Source organism: Triturus cristatus, chromosome 4_1 (assembly GCF_964204655.1).
Source record: "Triturus cristatus chromosome 4_1, aTriCri1.1, whole genome shotgun sequence".
Classification (NCBI taxonomy): Eukaryota; Metazoa; Chordata; class Amphibia; order Caudata; family Salamandridae; genus Triturus; species Triturus cristatus.
In genome coordinates this window covers 967,559,238-967,577,084 of record NC_140585.1, presented here as the reverse complement: position 1 = coordinate 967,577,084, position 17,847 = coordinate 967,559,238, and positions in this window count along the sequence as shown.

Sequence of the window (17,847 nt, the reverse complement as noted above, 5' to 3'; positions counted from 1 at the left end):
ACAAGCCAGAAAGCCAGGTCTGGGGAGGCTCTGCTCTACACAGTCCATGTGCTGTCCTCGTGCTGCTTTGGAGCTACCGTTGCTTAACTCTTCCACCCCCATCTCCCCGCCTCCTGCTTGCTGACTCACCTCCTCAGGTTCCTTATGCAGTGCCCCACGGGTCTGGGCTTCTGTATCAGCTCTGAATGTGCGCTCTCAGTGGCGGCAGTCAACACGCCACCCGCCTGTTCCAATTGCTGGTCCATATTGCCTGCTTGCTATGTCGAGCAGTATGATTCACAATGCCAGGAGCTTTCGGCTGGAAATTTAGGCGTGGGGGGACCCTTAGTATGCACCCCCAAGAGATTGTCATGGGAAATCCAGGTGAATCCGCCCGGCCTCTAGCGACAGACTTCTGTGATCTGGTGACCTAACACAAGTAGTCCAAGCCTACTCCTGACTTACTCCATCCAACAAAACAAACCAGTGCGAAAAAAACATTAGCCTGAAACATATCACTATCGTGTTGTGTGGGCTTCATAACAGTAGTAACCTTAAATGTGTTAGATTAGAGAGAAATTTTAAATAAAGATCATGTTTTTGTGCTTCCTAATATATGCCTGGCCGAGAGACAGAAAAAACGCATTGGTCTGTTTGTTCCTAAATATTCAGTCCTGCTCAACAAATTGTCTGCTATATGTGATTTCTGAGATGCATACATGATTTACGCCTGCCAAAAATCCACAAAAGGCCTTCTGGTAGAAGAAAATGCCTTTACCACTACAGATTTCTTCACGAGTAGAGAAAACAAAAGCACTAACATCCCATGCAAGGGGTGGGAAATGAACATTACAACATGCGATTAGCATCGTAAGTTTGTGAAGTTCCGCAAAAGTATGCTTTGGACATTCACAACCTCTGATCTGACTTCGTTGTAAAGTTATTGCCTTGGGCCTAATATTGTTGTCTTTAGATCTCTGTGTTAAGACCCTGTGGGGTAGACTGAACTCCCCCTGGGCCCTCCAGGACTTTGGTCTCTCTTTGAACCCTGTTGCTTCAATGCTTCTGTAGTGCCTGTATAACACCTTTTGAAACTAGTGAGCTTGTAACCTACCAAATGTAGTAGCAAGTACGGGAAGCAGTCGCCTAAAGGTAGCTACAACACTGCCTTCTTGGCATAATAATTCTGCCCCAGTGCAGGTGATATCAGAGTGCTGAAAGTCACTGAATAACCTGAGCTCTACACACAAGTTCAACCTTGCACTTGGAAGCAAATTCAGTCTCTGTGTGTAATATCTTCAGTTAAGAAGCTTGTCAAAAATCACAACCACATCTCATCCAACCCCCAGGGATCATCAAGGAAAATGTTTGTTGCATCCAATGCATCCGGTTTGATTGACATGATTGTTTTTTGGTAAGCCTCTGCAGACCAGCGCTCTGCTGGAAAGGGAAATTGTCAAACAGCTGTTCATTTTCTATCAAATACATCAATCCCTCAAAAAATGTTAATTCTTTCTATGGACCTAAACATTCTTATTTGTGTCCATCCAGTGGTCTAAAATATGGAAGGTTTGGGTCTAGCCTACAGACTGCTTTTGCTGTTGTGCCAGCTTTATGTAAGAAATAAATCCAATAAATGAAACATTCATATGTGCATGCATATAGGGGCTTTGTGTGAGCCCTCTCTATACATTGGTCTTTTTCAGCTTTTTTGATTCCATGTACCACAACATTCAGCATGAGGCAAAGGGCCAGCCTACTTCATACATTGTCTCTCTTGCAAAGCATTTTGCCTAAAAAGTAGTGCCCTTCAGTGCTTGTGCCGTTGGGTCAATACTTTTCTTTGCCAGTTCTTATATATTTCCATTTTAAAATAAAATCTTTTTGCAATTGTCCTGTCATTCTAATGTCTGTTTCAACTTAGGGACACATTTACAAGGGTATATCGTCACCAGAAGTTCACTTTTAATGATGTTCTGGTGGCGATATCCCCTTCTCCTTATTTACAAGGCAGAGTCACACCACTTGACATGGCTTGACGCTGCCTTAGAAATAAGGCCCCTTTTCATGCTTTGCTTAGCATGAAAGGGGCATGCAATGGGTGGTGCAGTGGGCGTTCCGCTGCAACACCCACATATTTACAAGGATGGGGCAGCGCCAAATACCAAGACCAGGGAATACCTGCAGCACACAGAAACTGAAAATCTTCTTTCAAGATTGTTTACATGCAGGATGGTTCCTCTTCCTGCACATAAACAATCGCCCATGCTGCACAGGCACCCTTGCAACATGGCGTAAGGGGGCCAGCGCTGGCGCTCAGCAGCATTTTTAGCGACAGCGCTAGGGGGAGCGCAGGGGTGCACCATATTTTTTTTAAAAACGGCGCATCCCTGAGTTTAAAAAATGTTGGTGCCCGACGTCAACAATTTTGGAGTAACACCGCGCTCCGACATTTTATAGTAAATATCCCGATTTGTGTTGCAGTTATTACAAATCAATAGTACCTTTTCTTGGTGTGAATAAGAAAAATATGCTCCTGCAATATGCACTAAAATTATAAAAAGGGTTTCTGCGCTTCTTCCAAGAACATTAGCCTGCTAGGGAGCACCCATTATCGTCTATCAGAATTATACATGAAGATTGATAGTTTTAATTCACATTTTTCATTACAAGCTACAGGTTATTTTTCCTTCTTTGTTTTTGTTGGCATTTGCTTGCTATGAAAAAATAAAAAAAATACCCGAGAGCAGATATATTGATTTTGCCAACCCTTATTCCCTTTGCATCCTCCTTTAAGGTTATCTAATGTTCAATAATCTTTGTGAAACTCCTAGAATATGCACCTTCATGCATTTATAGGCACTTCGTTTTTGCAGATGTCATTTGTAAAGTCGGTCTATATATTAAGTTAGCACCTATTGTGCACTTCAGAAAGTACACTCATACGGCTGGTAAGTGAACATCTCTACCTCTCTATCTCCCTACGAGTTTGCTTATCCTCTGTCTTTGCAGGGACTGCTTCTTCCTTTTGAATTACTTGCTGTTCCTATTTCAAATTGGTCAGAGGGCATGGTAGCTATACACACAGTTTCTTTAGCTCGTGAGACTTTTACAAAGTCTCTGGTATGCATTGACAGCAAAGCTTTCTCCTACCTACTTTTTCATCCCTATATGGACTTTATTTGTATTTTTATTTACTGTGCCTTTAGTTCCTTGCAGTGGCGTAACAAGCGGGCAATAGATTTTTTTGTGCTGACAAGGAAACTAGGCTTCCTGATTGCTGGTTGGCTAGTAAAATACACCAATAGACATGGATGAGTTGACTCCTAAAGCCTCCGGACCCTGGAGCTACTAAATTGATACTTGTATAGCGCACTTCTCACCCGCAAGGGTCTCAAGGCGCTTGTACGAATACTGCTGTGGAACCCATCCTGGCTTTCCCTGTGAGGCGTCCACTCCTGGGCACCCCCAAGGTGGAGGCCAGGCATCCTTAGCGTTGTGGGGGCCGTTGCGGAGATTAAGCAAGCTATTGCCCAGAGTTGCACTCGATGATTGGAATGGCACCGAGGCGAGAATTATCAGGTCCGTGGAATTTTTGAGCCCAAGACCCGCCGAGGCGGGGAATTGAACCCTGGTCCCGGGCTAGACCTCTGCATCAGGGTCTGCCCCTCTAATCATTGAGCCACACTTCTCCACCTGCTGCACCATTATTACCTACGTTTGTGCCCCGGAACATGCTGCATTTTACCTGTGGTTGAGCATTCATGTTTGAAAGGGGCTGTGGCAATTAGAGTGTAAGGTGAGATGGTGACACCATCTTGGAAGTGACACCACCATCTTATGAGGTGCTGTCTTGCAGTCTAGTCTTTGTTTATGCCATGTGATGGCCAGCTGGATTGCATTAAGGGGACACCAGGGTGTCAGTCGCAGCCCGTGCAGGTAAGAGTGGTGGGGCAGGGGGGGGGGATTCGAAAGACGACCACGAGTGAAAATTAAATAAATACATTTTCCTCGTGGTCGTCTGTTGAAATCCCCCCACCGGGTCCCACCGCCTCTCCGCTCTTACCTGCACAAGCCCAGCTACAAAATGTGCCTTGCAAATACAGCACACTATTAGCATGCCTAATTGTTGCCTTTCTGTCCCAATCTGCATTAAGTTTTCTCAGTAACTTTTGGACTCTATCTCTGACGCTCTCAAATCTTTCCAGCATTCTCAGCTACTTGAGTGCACCCTGAAACTACCTGCATTATTAGTCAGCTGGAGATAAAATGCCTTAATTGTGAGTTCAAGAATTAAATAATAATTTGCACTTTCTCTCTCAAACTTAGTGGCCCTAATTAAGTTGCCAGCTTGCCTTTTTTTTTGTTCCCTGATAAGTTGTCTCTTATTTGATTAAATATTTTTTACTAGCCTTTTTATTTAGACATGAACAGTATATTTGTATGCGATTAAGCGTTCACGGAAGAACCACACCAGAGACTTCCAAACAGAGCCAAGCATATAGTAATAGAAACACCAATAGTAAGATAAAAATATAGATGTCATGGGGTGCTGCATTAACATCTACCATAACACTTTCTCGGCCTCAGTATCACCCTCTTTCAGGGCAGAGGGTGAATTTTTATAAAAAATAGTATAGGATCTGTGATCCTGAGTGCAATGGTGGAGGGGTCGGTGGGTGTGGGTGCAGGGCCAAAGAGTGATTAATGCAAATAAATATTCTATAACTATTTGTATGGTCTTTTACAATTAGGTAACTACACATAAAATAACCCAAACACCTCAAATGAAAAATGTATAGGAGATAAACTAATTGGTGTGAAATGTACTTTTCATATTAGAAACCCTCAGTTGATTAATGCGATCACCGCAGGTGTTGGTGTGTGTAACTAGAGAGTCACAGAACTGATTACTAATTGGCACAGCGGAGAATAGTGGCTTGTGTATTTGTAGTGCTACGAGATCCCAGGCTGAGACAGAAAGTGTGTAAATATGTAAATCATTATTTTAAAACTGTATTTCACACCAAATAAGATAGGTTGCTGCAAAAGGTACAAAAGGGAATGAGGGGGTTATTCTGTGGTGGTCAGACCGCATCTGACTGCTCGTTGGATGTGGTTCAACTGCCATCTGTTGCTGCGGTCTGTCTGACACATTACAATACGTGCGGTCGGAGGCAGCAGGCAGAGGGACAGTCCGACGCTTTACGATGGGCTCCAGGAGGCTGTTGGACAGTTGAAGGGTCAGTAATCCCTACAATGGAGGTGGTGCCTGCTCAGGCACCGCCATAGAGATTACAATGTCCCTTTCCACATGCCCTTTCATGGTGGGTTGCCCACCATGAAAAGGCAGGCGGAAAGGGACTTTGGGGGGCCATAATAGGGCCCCCTTCCACCATGGCCCTCTGCAATGCAGCCTGAGGGGCAACATCGTCGCATTGCATGGTGCCTGCCACATGGTGTTGGGATATTTTTAAAGTGTTGATTTTCTATTGCGGTATGTGCCGTAGCCAGCAGCTCAAGCTGCAATGGAAAATATACACTTTGCGACTGTTGTGAAGGCGGTCACATTGCAGTTAGGCTAGCGGCTCGGCCGACTCCTTGTCAAACAGTCCCGCTTCCACTACAGTGCCAGTTTGACAAGAGTCCGACTGGCATCGTAATGATGCCCTGAGTGTTTAGGATAAAACAAGTACTTTCAAAATATATAATTTAGTAACACACAATCACCCTGTACCTAGTTCCATTTTTTTTTTTGTAAGTGGCCACTATAAGTATGCACTCCAGAAGTCAGCCAGTGACACCACTATATTACTGCTTACAACACTTTAAGTGACTCCATTGGTTAAAGCCTGTACTTGCTTCCAAGAGGCCTTTACATTTGCTGATTAACTGATTGCACACATTTGATTGGATGGGACTATATGTTTCAGGCCTTGCGTTGGATTGGCTTTTCTTCCAAATTCATTTCTTTTATCTCTTTACTCTATTCTAACCCCCAGGCCTCCATTTTTGTCAACGGATTGATTTCGGACTACTTCTCTTTACATAGAGGAGTACGACAAGGTTGTCCTCTTTCCCCCCTACTTTTTGTTTTAGCCCTGGAACCCTTTCTTACCAAAATTCGTCTAGACAACAGTATTTCTGGTTTTAAATTCGGTTCACGTCAGGTTAAACTCTCGGTCTATGCTGACGATATTCTTTTTTACTGCTCTAATCCTGTTTCCTCTATTCCTTCCTTCCTCCAGCAGGTGTCTTCCTTCTCTGCGGTCTCTGGCTATCGCCTCAATGCTGATAAATGCGAGATTCTACCTTTAAATCCTATCTGTCAAAAATATTTTTTTTCCCAAACGGGTTTCTTATGGCAGCCTGCTAAGATCAAATATTTGGGTGTTTGGTTCGCCCCTCTCTTGTCTGATACGGTCAAACTTAACTTTGATTATGTCTCCAAGAAAATGGATACGGCTATCCAACGATGGAACCCGCTCTTTCTGTCCTGGTGGGGTCGGCTCAATTCTATAAAAATGATGTTATCACCCCTTCTTCTATATACCATTTCCATGCTTCCAATACATATTCCAGTTTCCTTCTTTAAACGGATTGATTCCTTGTTGCTGAAATTCTTATGGAATGGCAAGCGCTCCCGGATAGCTCTGACTTCATTGCGCAAGGATAAGGCCCAGTCTGGTGTGCGCTTTCCGGATTTCAGAGAGTATCATCGAGCTTTTTCTTTGAAACAATAGATCCGTTGGCTCTCTTCTGACTTTCTGCATTATCCGCCTGTCTGGTTAAGTATAGAATCTTCCTTTCTTTCCCCCTTAACCTTCCGCGAATTCTTATCCTTCTCGTCTCCTCTGGTTCGCTTTCGTACTCCTATTATCTCTCATTCTCGCGCTCTCCTTTTCCCTTACATAACATCATCTTATCCGTCCCTCCTTTCTCTCCACGAACAACCGATATGGCACAACTCCCTATTCAAAATACGTAATCGCACTATATTCTGTAAGACATGGTACTCTAAAGGATTGTGTTGGATCTCTCAATTAATTTCCCAAGACACTCCTCTCTCATTTCAGGAACTTAAATCCTCTTTCTCACTGCCCTCCTCTGCCCGATCGCAATATGATGCCCTTCTCCCAGTCTTGACCTTATATCTTCGTTCCTTGGCTCCATCCACCACTATTCCTTCGGATCGCAAAGCTACTTCCTCATTATTGGAGTTGTCTCCCTCAGCTTCAGCTATTTATAATTCTTTTCGATACTCCATGGACAGACTAAAATCTAAAATCGAAATTGCATGGGAACTGGATCTTTTTCAGGATTGGCCAATTCCTCTTTGGGACAAAATATGGGCTAAACTTCATAAATCCTCTAGAGCTGCCAATACTACCCAAACCCTATATTTTAATTATACCAGAACCTTACATACCCCACACGCTTTGGCCCGTTTTTCACCTGACACCTCCTCTACTTGTTGGTCCTGTCCCTGTCCCGATGCTGATCTTAAACATATGTTGTTTGAATGCCCCTCTACCTCCACGTTCTGGCATCTAGTTTGGGCGCAAATACAAAAGATATTCCAATTTCAGATTCCCTTTTCCCCTTCGCAAGTTTTTCTTGGCTCCCTATCACCAAGACTCCCACAATCACCTCCCCATTATTTACTACTTGACCTTCTAATTGCTGTGGCTTTTCATACCATTCCTTCTAATTGGAAGCAGGCTGCAAATATCTCCTACCATATTTGGTGGAATGCTGTTTGCTTCCACCATCGCCTAGACACTAATTATGTCTCTCCCGTCTCCCTGGCTGTTAAGCGTGACCTGATTTGGCTCCCTTTGGTATTCTACCTCTCCTCCTCTGCTCCAGTACACGCTTCTCCAAATCCTGCAACAGTTGAGGTGCGTAAACCACCATGATTGTATTGTTTCTTAAATACCTTTTTGCTATGATATTACATTCTACTTTATCATATGGTATTTTTCATTCCTATGCATAGGTTTTTGTTTTTGTAAACTTCATGCTTGTTGCTTTTACCTGTATTGAGAGCTTCTATTGAACTGTTTATTCCTTGTATGCTCACCATGATGATTATACCTCCTTCCCTCCCCTTCCCCTTTTTTTTTCTTTCTTTAATAAACTCAAACTTAAAAAAAAATGATTGCACACATTTACATTCCTTTGAGGTAGCAGGCACCATGGTGAGGAGGATTGTTTCTTCTTTAGCTTTCCATCCCTCCACAGGTGTGACAACACAGGAGACCCCCTCTGTATGTATGTATGAATATGGTATTTCTATAGTGCAAACCTATCCAAAAGGCAGCGGAGCCCTAAACAGGATTAAAGACAAGTATAACATCAGTGAGTGACAGGAAAGTCAGCTGGGTTGTCAGACGTTCATACATTCTGATATTTTGCTCTTTAAAGAGTCTTGAACTCTTCCTTTAATTGGAGCATTTAATTGGGCCTGATGGATACAGGGATGTTGTTCAAGATCCTGGGTGAATAGATGGAAAAGTCCTGCTGTCTTGTATTTCATTTTACCCTTCTTAGTCTGAAGTCAGATGGTGCATTGGCTGCGGGTGTACTCAGAACCACCAGAAATGGTTAGCTTATCTCACGATATGCAGGGGTGCTGGTCGTAATACAGCTGGTATTGGATATGATGTAGGCCACCAAGAGGAGCCAATGAAATTCCATCAGGATGAGGGAATTGGATCATATTTCTTCAGCCCCTGGATGAGATATGCTGCAGCATGTAGAATGCCATTAAGATTGCCAGTGTGGATTCTGGAAGGCCAGGGAGAAAGGTATTACCACCGACCAGGTACAACAGTATAAGAGCTTGAACAGCAGTTCTGAAGACTCTTTCTGTAAGAAATATTTTCATTTACATTAGAAGAGAGAGCTTATACTAGACTCTTTCTGGTTGTTGGCAATGTATTCATTGTCAGTGAGGTTGGTATTTAGGGTGAATCCAAATGCATTGGCATTGGGTGAAATTTGGGATATAAAGTCATCACATTTTTCCTTTTAGCCAGGTTTGTACTGTTTCTTGTCATATGTTATTGGCAAATAACAGGACAGCTCTCTTGGTTGGGTTGAGCTTCAAGTAGACACTGGACATCCAGGTATGGATGATTTGCAGGAAGTGTTTGAGGTGATGGATGTCTAAAACAGAGGAGAGGAAAGTATAATCAGCATATTGATGAATCTCCATGCTGTTCTCTGTGCGAAGACTACCAAGCAGGTCCACAAGGGGCTTGGAGGTGCCCATTTGAATAAAATGGTGTTGGATGGAAAAATAGGACGAGAACCAGTGAAGGATATTGCCGGTGAATCCCATTTGAGACTCCAGGGTGCATATGGGTGACAGATGGCTGACTGTCTCAAAGAGAGCTGAGAGGTTTATCAATATCAGGAGGCATGGCTGTGTGCAAAATGGAATTGTCTGTGGTGTGTAAGGTAGAGGTCTCCATGATGCAGCATGATCTGAAGCGAGACTAATAGTTTTGCAGAAGATGGTTAGCACTGATGTGATCTTGGAGTTCAACATAGAGTGCATGTTCGATGACAATGCTGATAAATGTTGTAAGTGTTGGGCTGGTAATTAGCAAGGTCACCAGTGTCTAGTGTAAGTTTCTTTAGGAGTGGGATGATCTGGTCTGTCTTTGGAGCGCCTGGAAAGGCATTGACAGTGGTGAGTGGGGGTAATGGATTGTGCCTTTGATTTAGGCCCAAGGCTCTTCAAGGTCAGCATTAACCGCCCTGGGACATTTGTATTTTAACAAAATGTATAGGAACTGTTACTATAAAATGTAAAAATCATAGGCACATCGTTCCCAATAGATTCCACCCACTTTGGCCTCAGCTTCTGGGTCTAAAACTCTTTTAAAGCTTTTGATGACATCTTCAAATTTTATCTATAACCTTCTCAAATGCCATGCATCAATCTGTGATATTACAACTTTGCAGCTTAGTTAGATGTGTCAAGTTCCCCATTCTTGAATGATATCCCTTTTTTCTACAATCAAACCCAGAAAATAAAGAGTTAGTCTGAGTCTCACCAAATTGATATCATCGGGAACACACAGAATAGTTATCTGGGATGCACTTGAGGGACACAGGCACCATTCACACCAGTCTATTTTTCATTGATTTGATTACTAAATTCTTGGAGCTCAGCACAGGACCTTAATGAGTGATGGAAGGTATCTGTTGTGGCATAAGTACTCAAATTTCAGTTCCATACTCTAAAGCATGTTCCTATGATAGAACGCACTATGCAAAGCACTAAGGTGAATTAGCCATAGATTAGCTGGAATGCCTCCTGTGATAAAATCAGTGCCACTTCTAATCAATGTCTTTCTTGAACACCAAGGCCCTTTCCAATTTTAATTGTAATTGTACCAAGTTGTCTGGCACAATATTGACAAGTGTCTGTTATACTGCAGATTTTTTCAGTAACCCAACCATAGAGAAAGTTCCCTATAGTGTAGTGTTGTACAATTAAGTATACTCCCCCTTTATAAAATGTGGGGTCTCAGCATGTCTGACTTATTCTTCTTAGTTCAGTTCATTGATATGAATGTCATGTTCTGCCTCTACAATGCCTACACAGTGTCAAAGAAATTCATGTTTTTAAAAAAAAATAACATGAAGATGTAGGTGGGAGTCATCCCACAGCAGCTTCCATGTGTTCTAATTAGTTCATTACTCAACACTGTGGAGTTTATGAAATGAAGAGATAAATGGAGAAGGTGCTGCAAGTAATTTGCAAGCAAGTCTGGGCATTAGTGATTCATAAGCCCTTTGCTGAGTTGTAATAGAATCACAAAGGAGCAAATGTCCTCATCGGTTGGTTGGTGCAGATGTATTTATGAATACAGGATTCTGTTTTGTTCAGAAATGGAAAAGAAACTTCTTGGCATGAAAAATAAAGACTGTATAAAAAATAAAGACTGTATATATTTTCTTATACCAGCCTAAGGATGTGTATTTTTTACCGAAACTAAAAACGGGAATTGGTTAGCAATTTACTCAATGTAAGAGCCATATAAAATGTGGGACTTTGGCTACATAAAATGGAGTGCTCTCTAACTTCTTTATGAACAAGAGGCTGTCTTTGGTGCAAAAGACTTCAATCTTATTTCAAACATTTAAGGTAGAAGAAACAATAGTTGAAATCATGTTTACTGATTTCGATAGTCTTTGAAAACTACTGTTAATAACTTTAAATGTAGTATGTCAGCTTTACTAATTCTTTCTGCAACTTCTCTTTCACAATATTCCCTTTCGTCCTTTATAATTGTTATAATTGCATACATTAAATCCACTTCCTCACTAACTTTTGACAAGAGCTCTTTTTCAGCACTACAACTGGAATGTACTAACCATTGTTGACACAGTTTACCAGCACTATAGGTGGCCACCATCATAGGGAAATATATTTTATATTGGGATCCAGATCGGTTTGCTAATGGACTAGTAGCTTTGGAAAGAAACCTGCTTATACACATAACAGTATCATTGGCCACAAGGCAATTCCATCTGAATTAAATGTGGTTACATTATTTGTTCCGTTCTTCACCATTTCATGCTGATTAGCATCAGTAATGTTTTCTATCGATTACCAATGTGACAAATGTGTTAAATTATTATTGCAATTGATGGTATCAAGCCTATGCATGTTGTCTATTGTATCGTCCACTTTAAAAACATTTTTCTGTGAATCATGCATGCTCATATTAGAATTGCTGTACCTTTAATCTATCAAAACTTCCTTACCCAAATACCTTTTCACCTATATTTTATTTCCAATGTCATAACTACATTATCATGGACTGATAGTGAATCAGTAGCCCGTGTATAATAAATAAACCTGTGATTGGGAACCAGGATTTTCAGTCTCTCTGTTTCGTGGGGATAAGAAGGGGCAGATGAATCTGACATGTCATCACTATTGAAATAATGAAAGCTCTTCTGGAAACGTCTGGGACTATTTATGGGAGAAACCCAACAATGCTCTCACTGTGTATAGTTATGTATTTCTCAGTGGCTATTAATCTATGAACAGAATGGTGTCCATCATGATGAAAACAAAACTGCTTCTGGTGATTTTCAACATTTTATTAATGATCTTCATTATTTAAAAAGGCATACAAAATTAAGTCCATTTTAATTGTTTAACAGCATTTATGTGTCACAAAACTGCAAAGGGGCTAGCAACTATGTCACCTAAGGATATTTTTAAAACAAAGGAGTTTTGAATTTGTTGGACCCACAATCTGATAAGGAACTTTTTCCCAAACAACACAGTTAATAACAGGATATGCAGTGATGTTTACAGCATGATGATTAGAACTTTATGAAATTCATGTAATTTGCTTTCATGTAAATTATGGGGAAATTTTGGAAAGAATTATGTGTAATTACACATAATGAAAATCCTTCATTTCACACTATAGTCGTGTCAATTTTTGCAGCAAAGATGCATTTAATAAAAGCACCACGCATGACAGCCATTCTCGTTTTCTTGGGAATTTGTGGTAGAAATGGTGTATAATTATGTGCAGCAGCATTATTGCCAAATTTCAGGAATTTTGACTAACAAGTGCTTTGTGAAATTCTCAAAATTACGTGAGTTACACTGGTGTAAGTTCAATTTTGCCCAGGCAAATTAATAATCCTGATATGCTCTATGAGGAGAAGAATGCAGCTGCAGATTCAGAACCACATGAAACAGCACTGTTTTATCAGGAATATAGTTTCCATGCACAAAAAGGAAAATAATGATCAAAATTGTAATTAACATTGAAATAGACAACATTTCAATAGCACTCCAGATGCATGGCCACAGTGGCTGAAGGGATCTGTTGCGGAACAAAAAATAGCATAACATGGATTTGTAAAGCCCATGTTCACCCCCAAAGGGTCATCTTGGCGCTGAATAACAGATTTTTATTGTTACCCAACCCAATGGTACTCATTTAATTGACGTCAGATAGGATGAAAGGCTGAGTGGACCTGCCGGGTTTTGAATCCATGACAATGAGGTCAAACACAGGCCCCTGAAGTGGATGCATTAGTGCACTAAGTCACCACAACCGCAAGAAAAAAAGTTACCTGTGATGTTGATTGACTGGAGAAATGTTTATTATCTCTCTTCTTTCAAATTCTGCACAAGCATCCATTTCATATAGCCCAATTTTCTGTAGTGGTATTATTTCCATCAATGTAGGTTCTATCAATGTCTCATAATAAAGCATAGTAATGGTTGCAATAGTTGAAAACACAGCATCAGTTTCACTCATTATAATTAGCGCTTAGTGTAAAGCTGAAGGCGCAGGAGGCGCCTCGGGTCTTGCAGGGGGGTTTAGGATTCCAGCGTAGATGTACTCTTCTTTGGGTAGTTCCTCTGAAGTAGAGAGAGGATGTACTGATCTGCTCTTGGCATTGACTGGGGTATGATTAACAGAATTAGCCACATCAGTTTAATTCATTATAATTAGCGCTTAGTGTAAAGCTCGAGGCACAGGAGGCGCCTCGGGTCTTGCAGTGGGGTTTAGGATTCAAGTGTAGATGTACTCTTCTTTGGGTAGTTCCTCTAAAATAGAGAGAGGATGTACTGATCTGCTCTTGGCATTGACTGGAGTCTGATAACCAGAATTAGCCACATAATGCTTTGTGATAGATCCAGTCAACACTGTCCTGTTTTTCTTTGCACCAGGCAGCAGTGGCAGCTTTGGAAATCTTATCTTCGTTGGTGTCAGAGTCAAAGTTCTTCACTTTAGACAATTTAGTTCTATTCTCCTGAACAGTTCGCAATAGTTCAAATCGGACCAAGCATAAGGTGTTTTCAACTCTGCCACCTATCCAGGGATGTCTAGATCATTGGTACTCAAAATGAGTAACTTGTTTGAGGCGTGACTTCAAAATACTCCTGTAGACCAATTATTAAGTGATCTTGGAACTCCATACATGTTATGCAGTCAGGTCAATCTTGTATAGAATACCCTAGTGGCCAGGACTTGTCTAAGCATATCATTGGCACATTTTACAAAGCTGTTTGATTCTTGGTGGAAATGGTGTGAATATTGCAGTCATACTGCCAGAGCAGACATAGCATCCAGAAGTGCCTTAGCAGTAAATGCAGAGCCATTGTCAGAATGAAAGGTATGAATTGCTTCCTTTTCTACCAAGCACTGCAAGTCTTTTATGACCACTTGAGCAGTGGCAGTGGTATGTAACCAAACTGAAAGGAATCTAGAGTATGAATTGACTGCAATTAATATATCGACATTGCTCATAACAGGGATACCTATAATACGTCAGCTGAGGTGACGCGATCTAAGGCCAAGGTCAATAACTACTGGAGTAAGGAAGCAGCAAAGACTTTTGAAACTAAGAGACAGGTGTTGTACGAATATGGGGAGGCAAGTGGGAGGTGTCTAGCCTAGAGAATGAGGAACAGGGAAACTGCTCAACGAATCAAAAGTATGAAAAATGAGGCTGGGCAATATGAAGAAACCGAGAGTGGAATGCTAGAAGTCTTTAGAAGTTTTTACGCCTGTCTATATGCAGCAGAAGAATATGATAGTATTAGAGCTCTGTCCTTTCTCGGGCAAAATGTTGGGTCAAAACTAGATCAAGGACTGGCAGATATATTGGAGGCCCCTATAGAGATGTTTGAATTAGAAGCGGCTCTTAAAGCATTGCCAGCAGGAAAGGCTTCGGGTCCTGATAAGCTCCCGCTTGAAATATATAAAAAAAAAAATTCAAGCTCTAAAACGGGATATGCTAGCTACATTCCGAATGGCTCAGCAAGGGGAGTATCCTATAACATGGGGCGAAGCGAGTATAGCAGTGTTTAGAAAAAAGGAAAAACCGGCGGATTTACCAGGCTCATATCGGCCTATCTCATTATTAAACACAGACGGGAAAGTATATTCTAAGATCTTAGCTACCAGATTATCAGAAGTGATAACCCCTCTGGTTTCTATCTATCAGCACGGGTTTATCCCAAAACGCGGCACAACCGATCATGTTAACCGGGTGATTACTTTAATTGATCACGCAAATGTGTCGGGGAACCCACTGAGCCTTATATTACTGGATGCAGAGAAGGCCTTCGATCAAGTATCGTGGGCCTTCTTATGGGATCTGTTGAAATTACAGGGATTTGGGCCAAATTTTATCAAATCAATACAGGTGCTCTATCAACAACCTAGTGCACAGATTAATGCAATGGGTCTTCAATCCGCAGTGGTACCAATACAACGAGGGACTAGGCAGGGATGTCCATGCTCTCCACTGCTGTTCGCTCTGTATATAGATCCCTTTTTAAAAATGATTGAGCGGAGCAGTAGGGTACCTTCAGTCAGGATACAATCACAGCAGTACCGTGTATTGGCATACGCTGATGATGTCGTTGTGCTCTCACCAAGACCGTCTATGGCTATGCCCGAAATCGAAAATCTTGCAAGGATATATGGATCGGTATCGGGATACAAATTAAATACTGCTAAGACCCAAATACTCTGTATGAATAATAAGTCTTATGTTGATTCACGAGTCTTAGACGAGGTTACTTATCTGGGAGTGCAGATTTGTGCTGGAGCTTCGACTACGGTAGAGGTTAATTGGCAGAAGTTGATACACGGGGTCCGTAAACAGCTGGATCAGCTAGAATGTTTACATTTGACACTGGTCGGCAGATGCAACATCTTGAAAATGATGGTATTACCTAAGGTGCTGTATCTTTATCGTTGTCTACCATTAGAGATTACTTGTACACGTATCTCACAATTGCAAGCAATATGTATGAGGTTCATGTGGTCCCAGGTGAAAGAGCGGCGGGCTAAGAAGTATATGATGCTGCCTAGGGCAGTGGGTGGTTGGGCAGTCCCCGATTTTCTTTTGTACTACTATGTGTGTATGTTGCAGCGAATGAATGTTTTATTAACCGGTCAGGGACCCGTGGAGCCAGCACTACAACCTTCTATATATTCTCTGCTTTTAGGGACCGAAGCTAGGAACCGCCTTTTTATTGATACAGATTGGAACTACTATAAGCGCACTAGGTTCAAGGTGATAGCCGCTGCGTATAAGGTTTGGAAGGGAATAAGGAAGCACTATAATATTCGAAACGTGTCTATTTATACCCCCCTAATTGCACCGGTATTGCACCCCAGTATATGCTGGGATCACATAGTTGTTAACTGGCGTTTAAGAGGTTTAATAACAGTGGGAGATGTATATACATCAGACGGGTTAAAATCTTTCTCTCAACTGAAGAAACAATATCTGCTACCCACTTCGCACTTTTTTAAGTATTTGCAGATGCGTGAGTAGTATTTTGCTAAATTGAATATTGTGAATGTGTCTAATCCTCTTATTGAGGCAAATAAAAAGTGTTCTCGTATAGGAGTATTATATAATATAATCATCGAGACAATGTCCAACGATTTGGAAACTCATCGTACGAGATGGGAAGAAAGACTGGGGTGTCCTGAAATACCGTTGGAGCTCTCGATTGAATTGGCTTGCCGTTTATTTATGTCTGCCAATCTTAAAGCACAACATTATAAGACTCTGTTTTATCTTTAGCGCACGCCTGATAAGATTGCAAAGTGGGGAGGAGATCCAGATGGAAAGTGTTTCAGATGTAATACTTTACATGCTGATGTAGTACATATTTTTGCCACCTGTGTTAAATTATCAGAATTGCTCAGACATATAAACAGGTTCTTATCTGAGATTCTCGGTGCTTCTATGCAATTGTCAATTAGTGAGATTCTGCTGGGTATAGATGCAGGTGGAGTGCGCACAGACCCTAGTAATGAAGTTAGGTATCTGATATTTATGGCAGCAGCAGGGCTTAGGATGTGCATTGCCTCAGTGTGGTTACAAACTGATGCCCCTCCAATGGATATGTGGAGAACTCGTTTTTTGTTCACGTACAATATGGAATATAATCTGTATACTGTTAAGGGGAGGCGGAAAAAGGCATTGGGGCAGCTAATATGGGGCGCTGTCAGCGCATATATGGACATGTAAGATGATCTTAAGCTATCTAGTGTACCTCCTATTAATCTGTTTTCTTCTTTTTCGTAATGAACGATATAATAGAATTATTTTTTGTATTAGTTGTATAAGCTGTCTCACTGTTGGAAATCTGCCGAATACTATTGTGATTCAAACTTTGCGAATCGATCCTGCATTGCATAATTAATTGAATGTTGGGTCATGTTTCTTCTTGTTTGTACCCGTGGTCTCTATTCAATAAAGAAATTAAAAAAAAAAAATAATAATATATAATTATTAATTATCATATGGATGTGGCCTGATGTGGTCGAAAAAAATTACCTCAAATAATTTGCCCACAGATAGCAAAGTGAGCCTGTGCAGGTCTTGCTACAGTTAAGTGTTTTGTATGCTGATGAATATTGCATTTCTGCGCATATTTCTTTGTGAGCTTCAGTGACTATGGAAACCAGTATCTTGTTGTAGCACTGATACAGTAATGCTGATGCCAGCATGAGCCTATCCCCTCCTGAGCTGCCTTAATTAAATCCAATCTACCGCCCTCATTTGAAATAGGTCTATCTCCTACTACTGGTATGAAATCCAGAGGAAAATCATTTTTAGCAAGGGTATAGGAATATTCTGAGGGAAAACATTCAGGGTTATTTTTACCTTTCAACATTGCTTGTATTGCTACTAAAATGTCTTCAATGTTACAATGGCTGCCTTGAAGTTCTGCTCTGCTTTTTTTGCAGCCACATCTGCTGCACATGTCCCTTTATTGTGCATTCCTGCAATGTAATGGGCCATGGTGTTCTTTTACATGGACTAAAGGAATCAAAC